Genomic DNA, 26,039 nt, shown 5'->3' on the forward strand with positions numbered 1-26,039 from the left:
TCTAAAAATGTTGGCCAAAGTCAAATTTAGCACTTTAAGGCCAACTTAAGAAACCAAGTGTTCCGGTTTCACCTCAAACACTTCTAAATCCCGAACCAACCATCCCCGCAAGTCATAAATCATTACAAGCACCTACGAAAAGTTTTATTTTAGGGAACGGGGTTCTAAAAGTTAAAATGACCGGTTGGGTCATTATAATCACCTCTCGTTGGACAATCCCTCATAACATGGCCCGGCATGCTGCTTACCACACTGAGCACATCATGGCAAGGGCGGCCTTATCTAACTTGACTCACCCCTATATTGAGAACCTGAGGCCCTAAAATTCTGACCAGACCCTGAATATGTGGAACGATCAAATATCTTACCGCCAAACTGAGGGGGTGCGCTAGCCGATGGCTGGGCTGGATACCTCGGGTATTGTGGTCTCTGACCACCTCGAAACTCACCAGAAGGACCCGAAGACCTCGCTCTCTTATTCTGGGCCCTATCATGCACACGATCCATCCTCTGCTTCTGCTTACGCTCCTCTACACCCTGAGCGTATGCCTAAATACGAGAAATATCCATGTCTGGCTGAAGTGAGACCGGCATACAATCGTTAAGCAAGTTCGGTTCTAACCCCATCACGAACCGGTGAACCCGATCTTCCATCTTAGATACAATAGTGGGAGCATACCTAGCCAACGAATCAAAATGAAGTCTGTATTCTCGAACACTCGTGTTACCCTGCCGAAGGGTCAAGAACCTATCAATTCTAGCCCGTCTAAGATCTGGTGGCAGATAATGATGAAGAAAAGCTTTTGTAAACTCATGCCACACTGCTGGAGGGGCATCCTTACCTCTGGGCAATTCCCAAGACTCGTACCAATTAACTACAACATCTTGGAGTCTATAGGAAGCAAGCTCAACTGACTCAGTCGCAGTGGACTTCATTACCCTCAACGTCCTCTACATTCTATCAATAAATACCTGAGGGTCCTCATTTGGATCTGCCCCCGTGAATACCGGAGGGTCTAAATTAATGAAATCACAAACCCTCGCACTGACGGACCTATCTGCATGACCAATACCTAGTTCCTGACACCGAGCCTGTGCGGCTACTAATCGAGTTACTAACTGAATAGCATCCCTCATTTCCTGACTCAGTACATCCAGCTGAGGGGCTGAACGTACAGGGGCGGGCGCTGGAGCTGGTGCCCCTCGGAGCTCTCTTGGAGAAGGCGAGGTATGTGAAGTTTGAGATGGAATCTCACTATGAGACTCTCCCCGAGCCCTGGTCACTCGTGGCGCTCGGCTAGTAATCTCACCAGCCATGGACTTTCCCTTCTGGCGGCTGTAGTCTTTGGAGGCATCGCTAAAAATATAACACATCGTTAGGAACATGAATTCTAATATCGCACGATCTAAGATGAAAAGAGAGGATAACATCCTATATGACCTGTAGCCTCCTATCTATAAGTGTGGTGCACAACACACCCATAAACAAGACTCTACTAGACACGGTCTATAGACAACCCTAGGAAAGAACTGCTCTGATACCACTTTGTCACGAACCAAACCGATGGGCCTCGACGGGTGCCCGAATCCTACATGTCAAACATCCTTAAGCATGTGTTTAAGATATAAACATGAATAGTGTATGTGAGGGAAACCTATCCAAAATACATATATACATAAACATGCGGAATACAGTGGGGCGAGCTAGCAAGGCTGTTATAGACAACTATATATCCAAAACTAAAAGCTGACAAGGCCACATACTATCCAACTGTACATAATTGTCTACAGACCTCTAATAGAAATATAACTGTACAAAGACGATGCTGAGCCACGTTATACCCATATATGTATACAAGCATATCGTACCAAAATCAAAAGCAGCTACGGATCAAGTGGAGCACACCAACTCTCGCTGATTAAGGATCCTAAGAAGGGGGGCCGTCAGCTTGCCTACCTGCACCTGCGGTCATGAAACGCAGGCCCCGGGAACTAGGGCATCACTACGAACAATGTACTGAGTATGTAAGGCATGAAAATCAGTACATAAGAGACATAGATGAAACATGGAATAAGGAATTCCACTTGTAAGTCTAAATAACTTTGCAAATCCTGAAACAATTATAACATCATGCACGTGCATGTAAATGTCGTGGCATGCATAGGTATAGGTGTACATAACATCATCAACCCTCTGAGGGCATCCCATCATATCATCTCAGCCACTGTGGGCAAAATCATCAACATATACCAACTGATCAGGTGGTGTTGCGTATATAACGACGTAACCTTTTCCCACAACCCATATACATATATATATATATATATATATATATATATATATATATATATATATATATATATATATATACATATACATATAAATACGCGTATCTAATGCCATCTGGTCATGGGTCAATGTACATGTATAAATAAATGAAATGCATGAAAATATGTTAATAATATCAACATTCCCTTAGGATAAACATTATCAACTGCGTATTATTCTGAGACCCATGAAAAGAAGATATAATAATACGTCACATGGGGAATCAAAAACACAGAGACCCCTAGTATTTCTATGAATAAAGTCATTTATGAAAACTGTTTGTTTGCTCGTTTCTTCTTGTATCATTTGGATCATTCCAAAAAGAAAGAAGGGATAGCTAACATACCTGGAGTAGGAAAAAATCTGTGTGATATTCTTGAGAAGGTTTATACCGTATTCCCTTAAAATTGCAAAATCTCTGTTCGATTTATAAAAGACCCGCACCCTTCTATGTTAGTTTCAGATTGCTTTCGATGTTGGCTTTAGGATGCATTTCGTTAGCTTCAAATTGTTTTCATGAAAAGCCTTTTCTAATCTCTCAAATGTTGAAGATATGAATCTTCTAATTTGTAAGATAAATATGTAGCATTTTCGAAATTCAAGGCTTGTCTTTTAACTAGTTGCCATCTAATCCCAACATGACTAATGAGTCATTGTTTTGGGTGGTGGTTGCTGCAACATTTCTTTGGGGGGGGGGGGGGGGGTTAATTCTTATCTTATAATTTATTAATTATTTAGGTAATATCCCGTTACCTGATAATTAACCAATTACCCACATAATTAAGAATTATCTCAAATTACTTAAAATACTACTAATTTTTAATATACTTTATACATCATACTATCATGGTCATATGGTACCTTGTATGATACTAGTCCCTAAATATCGGGTATTATAGCTTGGACCGTATTTTATCCCAAATCGACAACCTTTAGCGAAACTCATTTTCTTTCATTCGTGTACCCTTTACCCTTTATGGCACTTACTTATCGCTGGTTATAAATAGCATAAATACATTAACCTTAAGATAATCTCATCCCGAGTCTACGTTGATTAACTGAAGACGAAACTTTAACGTATGAAAATGATAGATGTAACAGTTACTTTCAGTTATTATATTATCAGTTCAGTTTCAGCTTTCAGTTATGTTATTGCCTTACATACTCGGTACATTATTTCGTACTGACGTCCCTTTTTCTGGTGACGCTGCATTTCATGCGTGCAGGTTCAAATAGACAGACAGGTAAACCTCCTCAGTAATTGTTCCCCGAGTTTAACCTGATCGGTAAGCTCTACGTCCTTCGGAGTTATCAGGTCTAGGGTTTCGTGTACATCTTTTGTATATATGTATGTATGTTATGGGTAAGTTGGGGCCCTGTTCCGATCATAATACATCCATCAGTAGAGGCTTGTAGACAAATCCTGTCAATTAGTGCAGTATATTGGACTTGTAGGCATGTTATGTATATTTTGGTGGTTTGTCAGCTATAGTAGTTATGACGGCCTTGTCGGCCCAGCTTTATATTGATGTTTAGTCAGTACTAGTTTCCATTAAGTTTTATATTTTGCTTTGCAAATTATCTTGCAATGTGGCCCTATGGCCAAATTATGACATTATATGTTCAGAGTCGCTTAGTCGCAATTTGGTATGCTAGGTTAGGTGAGGCACCGGGTGCCGGTCTCGCTCCCAGGTTCGGGGCGTGATAAACTTCGTATCAGAGCAGTTCTATCCTAGGGAGTCTACAAGCCGTGTCTAGTAGGGTCTTGTTTATAGATGTGTTGTGCACCACATTATATAAGCAGGGAACTACAGGGCATTTAGGAGTTGGTTACCCTTCTTTGAAATCTAAATCGTGTTGTAGAATTGAGTTATAGGAGATTTGAGTTAAACTTATGTGTTGGTGTTTGCATACACATATGACAGTGACTAGGAAGTCTACGGCTAGCAAGAGGGGAGATACAACAGCATGTGAGGGGACCAACAAGGTACCCCCAGTAGATGGGTCCTAGTCTGAGGCCCAGGGGGAGACCCCCACTCAACCATTACCAGCTCCTCCACCACCTGAGGAGATTCATAGGGATACCACACATCCAGTTCCCCCTCCACTTCCATCAGATCAGGACTTGAGGAGTGCGGTATATTTGTTGACACAATTGGTAGCTACCCAGCAACAAGCTAGGGCATCAGCTAGTGCAGGATCTTCTGAGGGGTCTGGGAGTTCAAGGGTCCAAGAGTTTAATGCTTTGAGTCCCCCAGAGTTCACGGGAACAAATCAGAGGGAGGACCCACAAAATTTCATAGATCAACTTCACAGGATCTTTCGGGTTATGCATGCCACAGAGAAAGAGGCATTTGAGCTAGCAGCTTTTCGACTCCGAGATATAGCCATCCTTTGGTACGAGGGATGGGAGAGGTCCAGGGCACATGATGCACCTCCATCTAGTTGGGAGAATTTTTCAGATGCCTTCCTTGACCAGTACTTACCGCGGGAGATCCGACAGGCTTGGGTCGATCAGTTTCTAGCCCTCAAGCAGGGCAATATGAGTGTTCGAGAGTATAGTCTCCATTTTGACTCATTAGCCAGATATGCACCATCCATAATTACTACTATGTGGGACAGGATCCACAGGTTTATAGCAGGGTTAGCCCCAGAGTTGACCGAGGCATGTGCCACCACTGTATTGCATGATAGTATGGATATCTCCCGAATTCAGGCATTTGCTTAGAATATAGAAAGGGGTAGGCATCGGCAGCAGGGTACAAAGAGGACTGAGCAAGGGCATCATAAGAGGATGAGATTTCCCAGGTCTCACGGTAGTTATAGGCCCCAGTACTTCGGATGGCCACCTAGGCCTCCGCCACCTCAGTTACAGGGTTATAAAGATGACCGATAAACCCAGCCAGGACCAGGTGAGAGCTCACAGGCATCGGGTTTGCAACGACAGCGAAGTTCAAGGAAGACATGGTCATTTCCGCCACGGTGTGACATTTGTGGTGGAGGACACTTGGGCCAATGCCGAGCAGGTTCTGATGCTTGTTATACATGTGGGCGTCCGGGGCATATGATGCGAGATTGCCCAAATAGAGATTCTGGGGGTATGGCACAACCAACAAGTTCAGCAATAGGATCATCTATATCCGTGTATCCTTCAGGGTACGAGTCTCAGTTTTTGGTTGGTAGAGGTTGAGGCAGAGGTAGCGGTTCCAGTTCAGGTGTTAATCAGAACCGTATCTATGCTTTAGCGGGTCGACAGGACCACGAGTCTTCATCAGATGTTGTGACAGGTATATTGACCATTTGCTCTCACGATGCTTATGCCTTGATAGACCCAGGATCTACTTTATCATATATTACCCCATTTTTTGTGAGGAAGTTTGGTATAGTGCCTGAAATACTAAGTGATCCTTTTGTGGTATCTACACCAGTCGGAGAATTGATTATTGCTAGACGGGTTTACTGAGGTTGTACGGTGACAGTTTGTAGTCGTCAGACCTCAGTCGACCTAGTTGAGCTAGAGATGATGGATTTTGATGCTATCATGGGCATGGACTGGTTGGCAGCTTGCTATGCCACAGTTGATTGCCGAGCAAAGGCAGCCAGATTTCATTTTTCGGGTGAGGCAGTCCTTGAATGTGTAGGTAATAGTGCGACACCCATAGGTAGGTTTATTTCCTATCTGAAGGCGAGGAAAATGATTGCAAAAGAGTGCATTTATCATATTGTGCGAGTTAGAGATGCAGATGCTGAGATACCTACACTTTAGTCTATTCCCGTAGTCAAAGACTATGCAGATGTGTTTCCAGATGAGCTTCCAGGTATTCCTCCAGAACGAGAGATTGATTTTAGCATCGATTTTCTTCCAGGAACTCAATCAATATCCATCCCTCCATATAGAATGGCACCTGCTGAATTAAAGGAGTTGAAGGAGCAGTTAAAAGATTTACTGGAGAAAGGTTTCATGAGGCCCAATACCTCACCTTGGGGTGCACCGGTACTCTTTGTGCGGAAGAAAGACGGCTCGTTGAGGATGTGTATCGATTATAGACAGCTGAACAAGGTAACTATTAAGAATAAGTATCCACTTTCAAGGATCGATGACTTGTTTGATCAGTTGCAGGGGGATAGATTCTTTTCAAAGATAGATTTGAGATCGGGATACCACCAGGTCAGAGTTCGGGAGAAAGATATTCCGAAGACAGCCTTTAGGACCTGATATAGCCACTTCGAGTTCCTTGTCATGTCCTTCGGGTTGACGAATGCACCCGCCGTATTTAGACTTGATGAATAGCCTATTCCAGCCATTTTTAGATCTATTCGTGATTGTATTTATTGATGATATTCTGGTTTATTCAAGTTCAGAGGATGAGCATGTGGACCACCTGCAAGCGGTACTCCAAACCCTCCATGATCGTAAGTTGTATACTAAGTTTTCTAATTGTGAGTTCTGGTTGAAGTCTGTCGCATTCTTGAGGCATATTGTATCCGATGAAGGTATTAAGGTAGACACTCAGAAGATTGAGGCCGTGAAATCTTGGCCTAGACCTACCACTCCGACAGAGGTTCGTATCTTTCTAGGCTTAGCAGGATACTACCGGAGGTTCGTAGAGAGTTTTCCTTCCCTTTCGGCACCATTGACGAAGTTGACGCAGAAATTAACTAACTTTTAATGGACGGAGGCTTGCGAGCAGAGTTTCCAAGAGCTTAAGAACAGGTTGACCTCAGCGCCAGTTCTAACACTTCCAGAGGGTCCAGAGAGTTATGATGTGTATTGTGATGTCTCAGGTGTCGGGTTAGGATGTGTCCTGATACAATATGGGAAGGTAATTGTGTATGTTTCATGGCAGTTAAGGAAGCACGAGAAGAATTATCCAACCCACGACCTCGAGTTAGCTGCGGTTGTCCATGCACTTAAGATATGGCGGCATTATTTATATGGTGTTCATGTTGATGTATTTACAAATCATAAAAGCCTGCAATATATCTTCAAGCAAAAAGAGTTGAATTTGTGACAGAGGCAATGGCTTGAGTTATTGAAAGATTACGATGTTAACATTCTCTACCATCCAGGGAAAGCTAATGTTGTAGCAGATGTCTTAAGTCGCCAATCTATGGGTAGCTTAGCATATGTAGAGGTCGAGAAAAGACAATTAACTAGAGAGATTCATCAGTTGTCTTGTGTGGGGGTTCGATTAGTAGATTCCGATGATGGTGGAGTTGTACTCCAAAACACTGCAAAATTATCTCTCATAGCTGAAGTCAAGGAAGGGCAGTACGAGGACCTAGAGTTGGTCGAGTTGAGAGTGCGAGTTCCGCAGCAGAAGAAGTCGTTGTTAGAGCTTAAGGGAGATGGGGTTCTCAGATACAGGGGTCGTCTGTGTGTTCCAGATGTAGCAGGTCTATGAGACAGGATTATGTGAGAGGCACATTATTCGTGTTACTCCATTCATCCTGGGTCGATGAAGATGTATCATGACATTAAGGATGTATATTGGTGGAACGATATGAAGAAGAACATTGCTGAGTTTGTTGCCCAATGTCCTAGTAGCCAGCAGGTGAAGGTAGAGCATCAGAAGCCCGGATGGCTAATGCAGACTATAGAGATCCCGACGTGGAAATGAGAGGCTGTAAACATGGACTTTGTCACGGGTTTACCCCGTTGTCATCGTAAGTTCGATTCTATATGGGTGATAGTCGATAGGCTCACAAAATCAGCTCATTTCCTACTTTTCATATCTACATATACAATAGAAGATTATGAAAAGTTATATATTAAGGAGATAGTGCGGCTACACAGAGTACCAGTATCTATTATATCTGACCGTGGGGCCCAGTTCATAGCATATTTTTGGAGGTCATTTCATAAAGGTCTAGGGACTCAGGTGAATCTCAGCACAACTTTTCATCCACAAACTGATGGGCAAGCCAAGCGCACAATTCAGACGCTCAAGGATATGTTACGAGCATGTGTGTTGGATTTTAAAAGAAGTTGGGATGAACATCTACCTCTTGTCAAGTTTGCATATAATAACAGTTACCACTCCAGTATCCAGATGGCTCTGTACAAGGCTTTGTATGGGCGTAAGTGCAGATCTCCTATAGGGTGGTTTGATGTTGGAGAATCTGGGTTGCATGGGCCAGACCTAGTTTAACAGGCCGTAGAGAAAGTAAAGCTTATCCGGGAGCGACTGTTGACAGCTCAGAGTCGTCAGAAGTTATATTCTGATGTGCGGTGATGAGACTTAGAGTTTGAGGTTAATGACTGGATATTCTTAAATGTATTCCCTATGAAGGGCGTGATGAGGTTTAGCAAGAAAGGCAAGCTTAGCCCACGGTATATTGGGACTTATAAGATCATTCGGAGAGTGAGCCAAGTAGCTTATGAGTTAGAATTACCCTCAAAACTGGAGTCAGTCCATCTGGTTTTTCACGTATCTATGCTACGGAAGTGCATTGGTGATCCTACCATAGTGGTGCCTACGGATGATGTACAGATTACGGAGGACTTGTTATATGAGGAAATTCCAGTTGCCATCCTAGATCGACAAATCTGCAAGCAACGAAATAAGGAGGTAGCCTCCGTGAAGGTTTTATGGAGAAGCAAGAATGTGGAAGAGATGACATAGGAAGCGAAGGAAGAAATGAAGTATAAATACCACCACCTATTTCAAACTAAAGATATGGCTCGAGATGGGATGCTACAGCACAACTCTATTCAGGCTAGTAGGTCATTAGGTAAGCTCTTATTTCCTGACATTCAGTATTTATGATTTACGACTGTGTGAGGAACAATGTTGCTATTTATAGACATTGGCCATGTGTGGCATGCATAGTATATTTTCTGGCTGTGTGCAAGTTGGTTATAGTCTAGTGTACGGAGGAGACTCTGGAAATTATTTTCCAAAGTCTCTAAGAGTAAACATTCGAGGACGAATGTTCCCAAGGGGGGAATGATGTTACACCCTATATTTTCGTACGTAAAACTACGTCGTGAGCAAACTAATGTAGGACCAAATATGAGATCATCTTTGAAAATATATAAAGTAAGTTAATCATGTTACCTCGGAGGTTACAAATATTGAATATCATGAGCAACAAGTACAAAGAGGGTTGGAAGATTCAGAAGCTAAAGGAATTGAAGAAAATAATGTTTCGTCGAAAGTCGACAAGTTGGGAATGTTATAGCATGTACTTTTGGGGTGAGACGAGGGTTTTTAACATGATAAGTAGGTTATGTTATGAGTTATGTTATTAGTATGATAGTCGTGTGTTATGTTTTGAAGTCAAGCGAGTGGTGGAACAAAAGTTGATAAAAGTCATCACAAGTTACGTTCATAAGTTTTACTGAAACTTTAGGTCAAATGTAACTACTACTTTATCCCAATATACCTAGGGTTATGGGGTGTTCCACCCATCAAATTGAAGATCTATGAGTCTATTTTCCAACACATTAACCCGTTTACCAATATGATATTGGAGTAGAGAGATATGGGCATTTTTGCGAGACTGCGCAGACCATCACCTACTTGCTTAAACGAGAATCCAAAATTGGGCCAGTTCGGGTCGTTCAAAGAGGACTTTTTAAATGCCTATCCCCTTCATATATTAGGCTGATAATAAGGCAAAATAACCAGACTTAATCTCTGCAAAAATCCTCCCAAAAATTTCCCACAAAACCCAATTGATTTTCTATCACTTTCAAGTTCTAATTGGAGGTAAAGCCTAGAGTTTGAAGAACCAAGATAGGAGCTGAGTTATCCAACAAATAAGGTATGTTTACTTCTCTCGTTCATCCATTCTTTTCTATTGTAGATGCATAGTAAGTTGTTCTATATTTGTAAGAACTCACAGGACGGTGATCGGAAGCCGTGAGTTCGAGTTATTCACTTATAGCGGACTGTTTTGTGGATTGTTTTGTGGATTGTTTGGTGTTATTGTTGGGCTTCATGATTTACTATTGTTTTGTGGAGATTGGAGGAGGAAGGGTGTGGAGAAACACCACATAAATGCAGGATGTTGGGCTGGTCATTCGTCGTAATATTTTCGGGTTGTCGACACTATTACGTTTTGTGTATGAAGAGATTGAGGCGTGTTGGGCTATTTTGTAGTATTGTGTGGTGTACATAAGGTTGAAAAATAATGTATATATGTTGTTATTTTTATTTTTGGTGTTGTTTGTGTTATCTTGAATTTGGAGGAAGTAAGGATTATAGGGGAGATGCTGTCCGTTTTAATACAAAACAAGCTTGTTGTTCGTTGTGCGATAATTGTACCTTTCGTAACTTAATGATAGTATTTTTATCATTGTTGTAGATTAAGGTGAGAAGAGGCGAGTTCAACTTGGTGATTGGAAAGACTGTGATAAGGTATGTTAAGGCTAAGCCCTTCCTTCATTTGGCATGATCTCGTAGCTACATGTGTTTGATAATGAGACATAAAGAGAAGTTCATATTCATGAATTTATTCATATTATCCTAGTCTCAGAAGTTAAAGTATTCTCCCTTATCGAGACTTTATATTCAATTGAGTATTGTCTTCTTCCAGTCAAGAGAGAAGAGGGTCTATATATATACAGTATTACAGTATTTTTACCACCATCGAGCTATAATTGGTGGGCAGGCCCCTATTGGGCAACCTCTGATCAGATGGTAAGTTTTATATATATATATATATATATATATATATATATATATATATATATATATATATATATATATATATATATATATACACACCGAGCCTAATATGGCTGAGCGCCTATGAGAGAGCCTAGGATGGCCGAGATACAGAACCTAGTATGGCCGAGCGCCTATGAGCGAGCCTACTACGATCGAGCCTTATAGGGCCGAACATTTATTTTACTTACTATATTGAAGGAGTTGAGTTAGTGTCAACAGGTAAGTATATCTCCAGATCATCTTTGACTCCCAGGTACTTTCAGTTATTATATTATCAGTTCAGTTTCAGCTTTCAGTTATGTTATTGCCTTACATACTCGATACATTATTTCGTACTGACGTCCCTTTTCTGGGGATGCTGCATTTCATGCGTGCAGGTTCATATAGACAGACGGGTAGACCTCCTCAGTAGGTGTTCCCTGAGTTCAGCCTGATCGGTAAGCTCCACATCCTTCGGAGTTATCGGGTCTAGGGTTTCGTGTACATCTTTTGTATGTATGTATGTATATATGTTATGGGTAGGTCGGGGCCCTGTTTCGATCATAATACATCCATCAGTAGAGGCTTGTAGATAAATTCTGTCAGTTAGTGCAGTATATTGGACTTGTAGGCCTGGTATGTATATTTTGGTGGTTTGTTAGCTGTAGTAGTTATGACGGCCTTGTCGGCCCAACTTTATATTGATGTTTAGTCAGCGCTAGTTTCCATTAAGTTTTATATTTTGCTTTGCAAATTATCTTGCAATGTGGCTCTATGGCCAAATTATGACATTATATGTTCAGAGTCCCTTAGTTGCAATTTGGTATGCTAGGTTAGGTGAGGCACCGGGTGCCGGTCTCGCTTCCAGGTTTGGGGCGTGACAGTATAATTCAGTCCCATTATCAATTCTGATAATATTGATGCTTTTATCAAACTGATTTTTAACATAACTGAGAAAATGCTTTTCTTTTTATGTTTGAAGTCAAGGGGGATACCCTACTATCATGTAGCAGTTCTTCTTGCCGTGTCCCTTCAATTTGCAGAATTCACATTGAATGTTGTAATTCTTTTTTAACTTCTCATATTGATTTCCACCAGTCCTCGAGTACATGGCAATTTTATAGTTGCATATAGTGATGGTCTGATTGTTCCCCAAATTTCCAGAATTGACTGCTACAGACCTTTGACTATCATCCCTATCTATTATAGTATATGCTTGATTGACAGTTGGTAATGAACTCCTAATCAAGATTTGACTTCTTGTTTGAGAGTATGAGTCATTTAACCCCCAATAAGAACTGATATAGCTTCACTTTTTGCAAATAAAGCACAAAATCTCTAGATTTTTCACAATCACAGCCAGGTGCAGGCACCAAAGCTTCAAATTCTTCCACAAGTCTTTCAGTTTAGAGTAGTAGACTGACACAGAAGCAGTCCCTTAGGTCAGAGTAGTAATTTTCTTATGCAAGTTGAATGTTCTTGAACCATCAACTTTATTAAACCTTTCTAATAAGTCATCCCAGATAGCCTGAGCACTAGATGCATAAATAATTCCTCCTAGAAGGTTTTTAGCTATCGAATTCATAATCCAAGATAATACTATTGCATTAACTCTTTCCCAATGATTCCCCGTAGTAATTGAAAATCTTTTTTTCTTGCATGTACTATCAACCAAACCTAGTTTATTTCTACCCAATAAAGCAACTCTGCATAAATATTTGCCAAATTGAATAGTTTTCAATACCTGTTAATTGGAAAGAAATGATTTGAATCTCACTCATATCAGCTGGTGATAAGAACTGTGGGTGATTATAGTCAATTTCTAGGCCTTGATTTTCAGAGTTTTGAGTCACTTGCTCCTCTGCAATTGAACCCATTTTTTTTCAAAATTTTCTTCCCAGAAATTGATTTGAGCACATAATTAGTAATCCGAAAATTAATCTGGAATGATCGATTTCAAGCTCAGAGATATGAGCTAGATAGATTTGATACCATGATATAATTCAAGACGAAGATGAAGATGAATGAAGAAGATGAAGTACAGAGAGATAAAGGAGAAGAAGAAATGACTGAGTGTGGTGACTTTGATATTATTCAATTATGTGTATTGTGTATACTTGGCTGATACATTTATACACGTGAGAATTAGGTGTAGGTAGATATTAACTGTATTAAGCTATACCATCTAGACTGTAAAGACACTTATGCCCCTGATATCATTTAACATATATATATATATATATATATAAGATTTCTAAAGATATCACTAGATTATATGCCAATCTGAATGGTAGTGCGCAAGGATGTCCATACTTTTCCACGATCATATACTTCTAGTTATGATTTGATGTAGAGTTATAAAGTTGCCAATTTCAGTGAGTAGTGTTGTGCAATTGTACATGCAGCACAGAAGAAGATGGACTAAAGGAGGGTCCTCAAGTGCATGATTGAGTGGATGGAAAGTCGCATCAAGGGTCCCACATAGTCACATCATCAAATTAAATAATCTTTTTATTACTATTAATATTGGTATATTCTTCAATTTGGGAGTTGGAACCATAACATTACTAAGTTATTTTAATTCAAACAAATAATCAGCACATGCTAATTAAGTGACACTTCTAATCTTGAAAGGGACACTTTTTAGGTGTATTATTTTCTTCTTTTTGCTGAAAAATAAAGGAAGGAGTTATTTGTGGATGTAAATGTTTAGTGAGTCGGAGAAGAGATCCTTAGGGAGAATGGAGAAAAGTGTTTTGCTAGAATTTTTGTCACATTTTCTTTAATATATTATATATTGTTAACAGAAGAGTATAAAACGCTCAGTAGTAATGATACTGTGACTCACAAATAATGTCATCTTGTTTCCACTAAGGTGTTCCTTTGGAGATTAACAACTTCCCTTCCAGTAGAATTGACCTAAACAGATGTTTACCTAATATGTATATAATTGTGTATAATTTACATAATATCGACGAAAAATTCAATTGGCTATTTGTGTAAAGATCCCCAACTTCTACGGGGTAAACAAGGGCTGAGAAGGAAACGTTTAACTTGTTGGACTAACCCAGCCACAGATCCAGAAATATTTTATGATAACAACGTTCGGCCCACTTAGTCTCTGATGTTTGGGCTTGGAATAATAAGGCAGAACTATAATTCAGACAACCCAAATAATCACCTGTACTTACCCATCTTAAACCTTATTACATTAGCTACATTAACATATTTGGGGCATCCAAATTACTTACACCAGTAACTATTCAAACTTATATCTAATTTTTGCTTATCAACAAATCTAACTCCAGCGGCGACCATTTTTTCGACTTTTCTCTTCACGAACCGACTAGTTTATCTCTTTCAACCTCAATCTATTCATTCGATCAACTAATTATTAACACTTGAGGTTGTGGCTAAATTTTAAGTCAATTTGGTGGAGATGTTAGAGTTGATTTTTAGACAAATTTATAATGTATACAAAAATAATATATCGTATATCATTTTGGTATACAATAAATATTTTAAAAGTATACCATTAATTGTAATAGTATACTATTATAGTATATAATATATTCTTACAGTATACAATTGCAGTATATAGTATGCTGTTACAATTTGGTCCTTTTAATTTTTTTTAAAATTTACCACTAGGTCCTTTTATAAGTTTTCAACAGAGTTCTCATATTTTTATTTTTAAACTTTTTCTTAAATGGGGTGTTTGTTGAAGTTTCATGGAGGTATTATTCATTACACAAAAAGAAGACGAATTGAATACTATAATATCAAAATGATATATTGTAGACCATTTAGGTATACAATATATAATTCAATAATATATAATATATTGCAAAATTATACTTTTATAGTATAAAATATAATGTAATAATATACTATTATAATTTGGTCCTTTTTGAATTTTTAAAAAAATTCAACTGATTTTGTTTTTACAAATTGTTAATAGAGTTTTTTTGTTTTATATTTTTCTCTTAAATGAGGTATTTGATAGAGTTTTCATGGAGGTAATTATCCACTACACTGAAAGTAGGTATAGGAATACACATAAAATAGTAATTTACCTAATATGTCATTTTATTATATTGATATTCTATTTTGTTGTACTAATATATTATTGCAGTATACTATATGCTAGAAACGTTTACAATAATTTACATATTTAAAAAGATAAGTTGAAAATGAAAGAAAAAAGTAAAAATAAATAATGTTTAACTTATTTTATGATAATTCATTGAGAAATTAAAAAACAATACTATATTAGTTAGCTTTTTTTATTTGATATAGAGGAAAAAGAAAAGAATAAATTTAAAAAAACGAAAAGAAAGGAGCCAAAAAAGTGAGTGAAGTCAGATTATCGTAAAAAGGATAAAAATAATTTAGGGAAAAATAATGAAATTAGTAGAAGAAAAGAAAGAAATAAAGAAAAGGGAAAAATGTAAACATCACTAATTGAACTTTCCATCAAGCTGGAAGTCGAAATCATGCCCGAGAACTCAAATGATGGGTAAGATCGGATAAATAATTTGGTTTAGGTAGTGGTGTGTAATTATTTTATTTTTTATGGGCATTCCGGATTCTTTCCCTTAGAATAATGATGTTCTGGAAAGTCCAAAATATCCATACGGCAGGGTGTCAATGGTTCGGTTCGGCCGGTTATTTTATAAAATTTGTACCATATTAATTTTTCGGTTATTCTATTATGTATAACCAAAATTAGACTTTTTTGAAACCGTCTCAATCATGTCGGTTTCTCTTCGGTATCGGTACGATTCGGTTAATATTCGGCATTTTTTTAAATGTCATGTAAAAGTCATCAGTAGAACTAGAATGCAATAACATATGTTCTTTTATAGGACTTAACAAAACTCTCTAGTCATTTTTACCGTTTAAAGGGTGATGAATTAAAAAAAAAAAAAAAAGATGACCAGAGTATAAATCCATCAACTATTCTACAACAACATAAAAGAAATCAAGCAAAGACAAAGAAAATATAAATCACACGAGTGGAAAGATTTTAACCAAGCTGAGACTCAAGACTAAAGTCTATAGAAGATTAAATATTCAAAAAGATAAATATAGATTATATGAAAGAAAACATATTCAATATATTGTAGTTTGCTACTCATAATCACTAAAATACTTTGTGTCTTGCTAATGAATATGCTGGAAATAACTTAGTTTAAGTAGAAGTAGCATAATAGGTTTTAGTTAAATTAGTCGTTGACTTATAAGTGTTTTCATAATTTCAAGATCCAAAGAAAAATTTAATATTTTATTATTTTTAAACTTACTATATAAATATATTTTTCACATGTAAAATTTATTCGATACGGTCCGGTATTTTTTCGGTTTATTTTTGTAAAATAAAAAACCTACACTAATTATCGGTACGGTTATAGATTTATATAAAAACCTACGGTTTTCTTAAAAGAAACCTAAAAATCGATTCGGTGCGGTTCGGTCGGTTTTGTCGGTTTTTAAATATCCATTGACACCCCTACCATAGGTAATCCACTATACTGTTTTGAGAGGTGCAATAAATTATAAAAATAGTTGAAATTTATCTGATTCAAGCTTTGGAAACAAAAAACCTATGGATAGAATATGTTTAATCTCCTTATTGAGTTTACTCGACTCGAACCTGAATTAGTGATGAATTTTGAATACCATATGGTCAAAATTAAAGGAATGAAGAAGTGACTTCTGCTTCATAAAGATCAGTAAATCAAAATGCTGCGTAATCATGAAGAAGCAAGAAACAAAGGGAAAAAAAATTCGAATTGAATCAAGATCTAATGTTCCGTGCTGAACGAGATTTAAAATAAAATCAAACTTGAAGATGAATTTAGTTACAAATAAATCGTTTTAGTAGTTATAAATCGTATAATTATGTCTTGTAACGGCTGTATCTACCTTTTAAGTTAAGCAATTTTCAAACATCTTCTTGTTTACCTTAAAAATGAGTAACAACTAAATTTGTATATAATTTAAAAGACACGTGATTTAATTTCACACGAATAATCTAAGAATAATAAATAATTAAATTAAAGAGAGATAAAACGATCAAACCAAACGCAATGGAACAATTGAACCTGGCTCCGATCGAGCCCACGATACGGACTAGGTTGTAACTAAAGAAAAGAAGAACTGAAGAACACTTTGAACAATCAGCCAGAAGACAAAATGAACTTTATTGTTTTGATATGCGTGCCAATAATATTTTGAAAAAAGAAGAAGAAGTTCTCCCCTTTATATAGTAGGGGAATTTCAATCCTAGTACAAGTTTAAATAAGGTAAAAATCTTCTCTTTATGGTAAATGTGTCGATTTGCAGTTGATATCGGACGAGATTTTTGCACTATAATATCCGATTGAGGGCGGATATTACGGTTCTCTGCTCATCGTGCTTAACCGTTTCTCTTTTCCCTTAGTCCCGAAACTTCGCTCTGCCCGGATTCGATGTTCAGCCGTGTTCGATCCCGGATGCACCGTTCATCCTCCCCGGGCTCCGAAACGAGGAACCCTTCGACTTCACTCGAGGTTGCGTCACATCATGCTTCCCTCTCGTTTCTTTATTGGGAAATTAGGAGTAATATTATCCCCGATTTTACCCGCACATAGATAGTCCCTTCACTTTTCGGAGAGCAGATTTATCAAAGCGACGAGAAGTGATTAAGTGACCCTAGTTCCTTTCTCCGTACGCTGCAATCGGGTCGATGAATCAGCGAAACGTTCCATCAATCGCGTCGTTCTGACTTCAGACACGTGTCGGCCGCTGGTGTAACGTCCTCGAATGCGAAACGTTCTCGAATGCGAAAAGTCATGCATTAATTACCTATCCTTTATAAAAGCAGCGTTCTTTTTTTACTTTTTTACTTTCCGATTTCAAATTTTCTTATTTTACCCCCGAACTTTTTACTTGCTCTTGATCCTTTCAAATCTTCATACATTGTTCTTCACATCTTCATATCTTCATCATCCCATCTTCAAATCTTCATACTTCATTCTTGAATCCTCAAGTTTGACCTTCAAACCTTCATTCTCATCTTCAAACCTTCATACCTGCCTTCATACATTCATACTCCCGGAATTCGATGGCGAAAACTTCAAAATATGTTCCCCAACAAACTGCCCCTTCAACTTTTAACTCGGCCACGGTTGTTGAGGTGTCGTACCTGAAGTGACCCCGGAACCTCCTCTAAAGAATTTTATCCCTGAAGGCTGCTCTATAGAAAATGACTTTAAGGTCGAAAAAGCCTCCAAGCAAGGGGATCGAGGCGAGGAGGTGTGGAGGTACATATGTTCTATCACCGAGGACACACTCCTGACTGTTCGGGAGGACTGCAAGTGGGAGGGCAAGGAAGTGGTCGCCCCTGGCCCTGATGAGGACATCACCACACATGTGGAGGAGTATCTAAGTGTTTATACATACCCCTTCACGCTTGGCCCAGTGAATACAATAGTCCTCGACTTTTGCAAAAGGTAGGAGGTCTGCCTCGTGCAGATTCACCCGTCCTTTTGGAGGATCGTGATCCTCCTCCGTCACTTCATCATTAACACGGAGGAACCTCGATTCACCATCGACCATCTGCTTCGCCTCAGTCCTCTAATCTTCTGATAGGGATTAACTAAGCTCGTCCGCCGGGTAAAGAAAGCTCGATTCTCGAGTAATGATGAGGATATGGATCGAGGCTGGCAGGGGAGATTCGTTCGAGTGAAGACCAAGGATCTCATTCTCCCCGAGTTCCTGTCGTTCCCTGAAAAGTGGAACCTACCACGTAAGTTCCTTTCCTCTCGAGTATTTACAATACCTTTTGGGTTTTGTTCTTCTTTCTTATCGTATGGTTCTACCATTGTGCAGCGGTTGCCCAAGTCCCCAACGCAGTTCCCCGCTTCAAAGAATGGGTCGAGGGGATCTGCAAACAGTTATCGTACTTCGAGCGCAAATGATGCAAACTCTCAAAGGGCAAGTTTGAGGCCCGTTCCCATAGTGAGTGTTCTCCCCCCGATCAAGTTTCCCTTTCTATTCGACTGTCATCTTTACTAAGTCTCTCTCTTCCTTCCACAGGTTTGCCCAATACCACTAAGCTCCGAGCAATAGACGAGGACGATGCTCCGTCCTCACCTGCTAAACCCTCCACTTCGGGACATCCTGAGGCCGTTGTGAAGAAGGAGGAGAAAAAGAGAAGAAAGAGGGGGTCTTCCGTTTCCTCGGATGTGGATGCCAAGGCCAAGAAGAAGAGGGTCGCGGTCAGGGTCCGAAATAGCAACAAGAAGAGTACCCGGGCCAGGGTACCAGACCCCGAATCCCTTTACTGGCTCAGAGACTACCCTAAAGATGATGACTTGGAGTTCATCGCCCATGGGCCGGCCACTGATGCAGAATAGCTGGCAACATCGGAGGGTAGTAACCGGGAGGCCGAACTATTTTTGGCTCAGGAGCCCAAAAGAAATCCAGTTGTTACGGCCTCTCGAGAAGCTACTCCCGCTCCGAGAGAAGCCGCCGGTGTCATTGATATCCAGGAGTCGCTGTCTCACACGAAGTCTCTATTTGACGAGGCTCAGGCCATCATAGAAAAACCAACCGAGACATCACGGGCCGCAGATGAGGCCTTCAACCTGTTCTTCGAAGGCATGGATATCGGTTCTTTGGACGACGACTCTGGGTTCGGTCACCTGGAGATCCTGAAAAAATATGTGCTTCTGAAGTCAGGAGGGCCAAGCTCGAGCCTAAAGTTGGTAAAGCAATTCTCCGCTGCGAGCGTGGATCCCGACCGCAAAAGAATGGTTATGTTTACAATCCCGACGGATACCCGGGTGATGTCCGGACCGGTTGTCAATGCCAGCTATCTTTGTTTTTTGGTGACCGAAGAGGATCAAGCGAAGATGAACGAGGTGGATGCACCGGGCCATTTCAATGAGGCACAACAGGCGCGGAACACGGTATATTTTTCTTTCTTTTGTATCCTCTAAAAGGTTCATTTAACCTTAGCGTATTTATGATCTCATCAACTTTGTTTCTCAGGCCTTGATGCTTCATCATGAGAGCTTCCATTGGTCTCGGATGGAGGTGAGTCAGATCGAGTTCGAGCTTAAGGAACATGTCCGACAGAAGGACGTGTACAAAGCTCTTAGCGAGCAAAGAGACGAGGCCCTCAAGGAACTCCCTATCCTCTAGGCCGAGCTGGAAAAAGCTCAAAAGGAGGCCTCGTCGGTGAAACAGGAGCATGCCGTTCTGGTCGAGAAGGTAAGGATATTTGAGATTAATAACGAGAGGTTAAACGCAGTAGCTAACACTGCAACCTCGTAGGTCCAAGAGAAGATAGACCTAATCGACCAGCTACGGGACTAGATGAACGAGCTCAAAGCTTCGGCCGAGGCGTTGAGGAGCAAGATGGATCTTCTGGCCTCAGAAAAGGAGGCTACTAAAGAGGAGTTAGCATCGTCCAATGACCAGCTCAGGGTGATGAAGGTTAAAGCCGACAAGTGGTCTCGGCTGAATGATGAGCTCCGAGAACAACTAGGCTCGGCCATCTCGGAACAGGATGCCCTCGGTCGGGAGTATACGGTATTGAAGTCCAAGTTGGAGGTGGCTTCGAACGAGTCCTCCGAGGTCCAGGATATACTAGCCCAATACAAGAACGACATAGAGATAGCCGATGCCAGTTTAATAACAAAGGCTGAATATGTAAAGTGGTTATCCCGGAGGAAGTCCCTCGAGGAGATTCACGCCCGTGGGTTCGACCTATCGACCGAGATTGAAGAGGCTAAAAGGCTCGAGGCCGAGGCCAAAGAGATATACGAGCCCGGGGGTTCAGACCATGAATCGGGCTCTAGCGAAGACTAGGCGCAGATGACTTAGTTTATTTTTTGTTTTCTTTTGTACATTTTTTTGTTTATTTTGAAGCCGTTTTACCGTGCCTTTGTAAATACTTTTGGCATTTATAGAACATTTTTCCCTTCGGCTATACTGTGTCTTTTACTTTTCAGCATCCGTTGGTAACTCTTTGTTTGAAAAATATCATTAATGCCTTAGCATAAAATTGGGCATAATTTAGAGTGCTCGTTCCCTTAGAGCCCGAATGAGCATGGTTTCAATAACAACTCTGAGTTGCTTAAGCTTCAAAATATTTGATAAAAAATGAAGTCTTTAAAATAATTGAATGTTTTAACCGGACACGATGATGATTTATCGAGGGTGGCCTTTTTTCATAGGTTTTAATCATGTGTAAGGACCTTACTTTCTACGTACGAACTTGAACGTCTCCGAGCCATTTTATATTGGCCGTAGCCTTTCATGTTAGGGCCCTACCTAATAGGATGGTGCCTCCGGGACCCGATAGCCCGAGCCATCCGATCTTATTATCGGACAGCAGTCCCCGACTCGGGGAGGACTGTGGGCTCTAGGATTTTGAACCCATTATTTATTCTAAATGACTTAACGAATATATCGCTGGTGCAAATACGAAGTGATGAAATATAGAGGACAAATTTCTTTCATTACTTTGCACGTAGAGTACATGATCGAAGGCACAAAAACTTTCTTCCATGGCAAGAATGAGCTACACGGGCACGTTCATTTGACCGTTTGACCCTTACAATGAATTCTAATATTCAAGCCTTGGATTTTAACGTCAAATAAAAAAATGCCTTATAAGGATCCTAACTTAAGGCGTAATGGCTCCCCCAGTATTCGACGCTAACCTCGTAAGGGCTCGAACACTGTCGATCCAGTACGAGTGATCAGCATTCCCGGCCTCAGGCCAGTCTTTAAAACTAAGGTAGCATGTTTTACTATTGCCTTGTCAAAAACCTTGTCGTAAAACCCACTTCGGGAAAACCCGATCCAAAGAAAAAAGAGTGTTACACGTGCTTTTAGACCTAATCGTCAAATTTAACCTCGACCGAATACCTGCATGGGTTATTCCAAAGCATAACAAATTTCAAAGGAAATTGTGTTCGTACCTGAGCAATAGTATCGCTTTAAATGTGCCACATTCCCGTTGTTTGGTAGCTTTACATCGTTCCTTGACTCGAGCTTATATGAACCTTTCCCGGTTATACCGACAACTCTGTACGGACCTTCCCAGTTCGGGCCTAGTTTCCCGTCGTTTGGGTTCTTGGTGTGTAGCATAACTTTCCTTAATACCAAGTCCCCGACTTGAAAATGTCGAAGGCTAGCTCTTCAGTTGTAGTATCTCCCCATTCACTGTTTTTGGTCCGCTAACCGGACCAGGGCAGCTTCTCACCTTTCGTCTAATAAATCCAAGATCGTGGACATGGCCTAGTCATTTGACATCTTGGTAGCGTACTGGAACCTTAGGCTTTGTTTTCCTACTTCGACCGGGATCAAAGCTTGCGCGCCGTATACTAAAGAGAACGGGGTCGCACTGGTGCTTGACTTTGAAGTCGTTCAATATGCTTACAAGACCTTGGGCAAAATTTCTTTCCACTTTTCCTACGAATCAGTCATTCTCTTCTTCACGTTTTGGAGTATAGTTTTTCTTGTTGACTCTGTTTGACCATTCCCACTAGGGTGGTAAGGTATTGACAAGATCATTTTAATTCTGTAGTCTTCGAGAAACTTATTTACCTTGCCGCCGATGAACTACTTCCCATTGTTGCAAGAGATCTCGGCATGTATCCCAAATTGCCATATTTTATGATCCTAGATGAAGTCGATGACCTCTTTCTCCTGAACCTTCTCGAACGCATGTGCTTCGACCCACTTGGAGAAATAATCGGTCATGAGTAGTATGTATTGGGCTTTACCGGGTGCCCATGGCAAGGGACCGACGATATCCATCTCCCGTTTCATAAACGGCCACGGCGATAGGACTGGGTGAAGTATTTCCCCTGGTTAATAAATCAACGGGGTGTGCTTTTGGCATTCGTTACATTTTCGAATGAAGTCTTTCGCATCCTTCTCCATCTCGTTCCTGTATTAACTGACTATGATCAATTTTCGAGCCAAGTATTCCGCTCCTGAATGGTTTTCACAAGTACCCTCGTGTACTTCCATCATGGCGTAGTCGGTCTCCCCCGGACCCAAGAACCTAGCTAGTGGCCCGAAAAAGGATTTTCTGTATAATTTTCCATCGACCAAGCTGAACCTTGTAGCTTTAGTACGTAGGGCTCTTGATTCCTTGGGATCCGATAGCAATTTCCCTTTCTCAAGGTCGTCTATGTATTTGTCCCTCCAGTCCCAAGTCAAGCTTGTCTAGTTCACCTCGGCGTGACCTTCTTCTACCACCAAGTTCATCAATAGTACTACTACTCCAGAGTTAAATTCGTCGGAGTCTACTGACGATCCTAAATTGGCCAAAGCATCGACCTCATTATTTTGATCCCGAGGTACGTGATGTAGTGTCCATTCCTTGAATTGGTGTAATGTCACCTGCAACTTATCCAAGTATCTCCGCATTCGTTCCTCTTTTACTTCAAACGTCCTGTTTACTTGGTTGACGACAAGGAGGGAATCACTTTTGGCCTCGATCACCTCGGCCCCCAGGCTCTTAGCCAATTCTAGAACTGCAATCATAACCTCATATTCGGCTTCGTTGTTAGTCAATTTTACAGTTCTAATACGATGCTCAGCCGGGACCCATATGCATTGGAAGCACCATCCGTAAATAGGGTCCAGATCCCCGAGCTAGTCCTCGAGGTGAGCAGTAATTCCTTCTCAACATTAGAGATCAAGGCCGGCGTAATATCAGCCACGAAGTCCGCCAAATTCTGAGATGTTATGGCGGTTTGGGGTTTGTACTCGATATCGTACCCGCTAATTTCTATGGCCCATTTGGCCAGCCGGTTTGAGAGCTCGGGTTTGTGTGTAACATTTCTCAGTGGGTATGAAGTTACGACACATATGGGGTGACACTGAAAGTACGATTTTAATTTCCTAGATGCACTTAATAAGGCGAGCACTAAATTTTCTAAGTATGGATACCTTGTTTCAACATCGCCTAGGGTTCTACTAACATAATAAATAGTAAATTGCGTACCTTCTTCTTTCCGGACCAGGGCACCACTTACCGCCACTCAAAAACTGCTAAGTAGAGGTATAATTGTTCGTGCAACAAGGGAGGGCTCGATAGGTATCGTTTGAGTTCTTCTAAAGCTCGCTGGCACTTCGGGGTCCAAGATAAGTCGTTCTTCTTTTTTAGTAATGAGAAAAACCGGTGGCTCTTGTCCAACGACCTCGAAATAAACCGGCCCAGTGTGGCTATCCGCCCGCTCAGTCTTTGTACTGCCTTGACGTTGTCAACTACGGTGATATCTTCTATAATTTTATTTTGTTCGGGTTGATCTCTATTCCCGAATTGGGTACTATGAACCCGAGGAACTTGCCCGAGCTGACCCCGAAAGCACACTTCTCCGGGTTTAGCTTCATGTTATATTTCCTCAATATGTCAAAGGTTTCCTGTAAATGCTTCAAATGGTCCTTTGCTCGCAGGAACTTAACCAACATATCGTCAATATACACCTCCATAGATTTCCCTATTTGTTCTTCGAACATTTGGTTAACTCTGAGTTGATACGTGGCACCGGTATTTTTTAGCCCAAACGGCATCATGTTATAACAGTAGGTGCCGAATTTGGTTATGAAAGAAGTCTTTTGGTTGTACCCAGAATAGGCGTTGAGAAAACTCAGTATCTCGTGTCCAGCCATTACATCGATCATTCGATCGATGTTAGGCAAAGGGAATGAATCTTTCGGACATGCCTTGTTTAGGTCCTTATAATCTATTCTAAGTTTGTTTCCTTTTTTAGGTACGACTACTACGTTAGCTAACCAATCCGGGTACTTAACTTCTCGAATAGAACCTATTTTCAAAAGTTTAGATACCTCGTCTTTGATGAACGCGTGTTTGATCTCAGACTGGGCCTTCTCTTTTGTTTGACCGGGTGGAACTTTGGATCCAGGCTCAATTTGTAAGTTGCCACTTCCGGTGGGATCCCTGTCATATCTAAGTGGGACCAGGTGAAACAATCGGCATTAGCTTTAAGAATATCAATAAGACTTTTCTGAGCTTGAGAGATAGTCCCGTGCCTAGGTATACCTTTCGATCCGGTAGGTGCTCGATCAGTATAACCTGCTCCAATTCCTCGATTGTCAATTTAGTATCATCGGTGTCATCGGGTGCTATGAAAGATCTCGGGATGCCATAATCATCCTCCTCGTCCGCTGTGTGCCCTTCTTATTTTCGGCCCGATTAAGGTCGGGATCATTGATTTCTATTTGGTTTCCTTTTCTTCGACTAGTCCCCTATTTTTTGATATCGAGACCGCGGGCACCGGGGTCACTTCATCGATAACGAACATCTCCTTTGCGGCCGACTGTTCCACATAGACTGTTCTGACTTATTCCGGAGTGGGAAATTCCAAGGCGTTGTAACTCATATCCCCCTCGATCACATAGAACTTTATTTTACTGGGTGGTCCTAGTAGTGTTTACTGGTAAATTTATTTCACTCTTCGTTGTCTCGTACGCCATGTTGAATCCGTTCAACATCCGAACGTCGGTATGATTTGGTCCAATAATCCAGTTGTTCTATGACCCTCCATCGGATAATATTAGCCGAGCTACCTGGATCGATCAACATAGGTTTAACTCGAGATTTATTGATAATCATGGATATTACTAGTGCATCATTGTGAGGCTGGATGATGCCCTCGGCATCTTCATCGCTAAACGAGATGGCCCCTTCCTGGACGCAATCCCAGGTGCGTTTTTCGCTTGTGGTAGAAACTTTGGTGAGTTTTATCATTGTCCCCTAAGGGACATCCACTCCCTCAATGATCATGTTGATCACGTGTTGGGGCTTCTCTTATTCAACCTGTTTGTTGGCGTCCCTGTTTTTGAAATGATTTTTGGCCCGTTCGCTTAGGAATTCTTGAAGATGCTCGTTATTAAATAATCGAGTCACTTCTTCCCTTAACTGTCGACAATCTTCGGTCCTATGACCGTGAGTACTATGGTACTTACACACCGAGCTATGATCCCTCAGTGCAGGATCAAACTGAAGTGGTCTAGGC

General features: G+C 40.6%; 1 long non-coding RNA gene across 1 annotated transcript; it reads right to left on the reverse strand.

Moving 5' to 3' along the window:
- Window positions 1–1,645: 1,645 nt before the first annotated feature.
- LOC138896550 (uncharacterized) lies at window positions 1,646–13,082 on the reverse strand. The gene is made up of 2 exons (XR_011409902.1): window positions 12,731–13,082; window positions 1,646–1,963 (listed from the first exon to the last, which is right to left on the reverse strand). It is a non-coding gene; the product is annotated as an uncharacterized lncRNA (long non-coding RNA).
- Window positions 13,083–26,039: the final 12,957 nt, after the last annotated feature.

The sequence above is a fragment of the Nicotiana tomentosiformis genome, chromosome 7 (assembly GCF_000390325.3).
Source record: "Nicotiana tomentosiformis chromosome 7, ASM39032v3, whole genome shotgun sequence".
In the NCBI taxonomy this organism is placed as follows: Eukaryota; Viridiplantae; Streptophyta; class Magnoliopsida; order Solanales; family Solanaceae; genus Nicotiana; species Nicotiana tomentosiformis.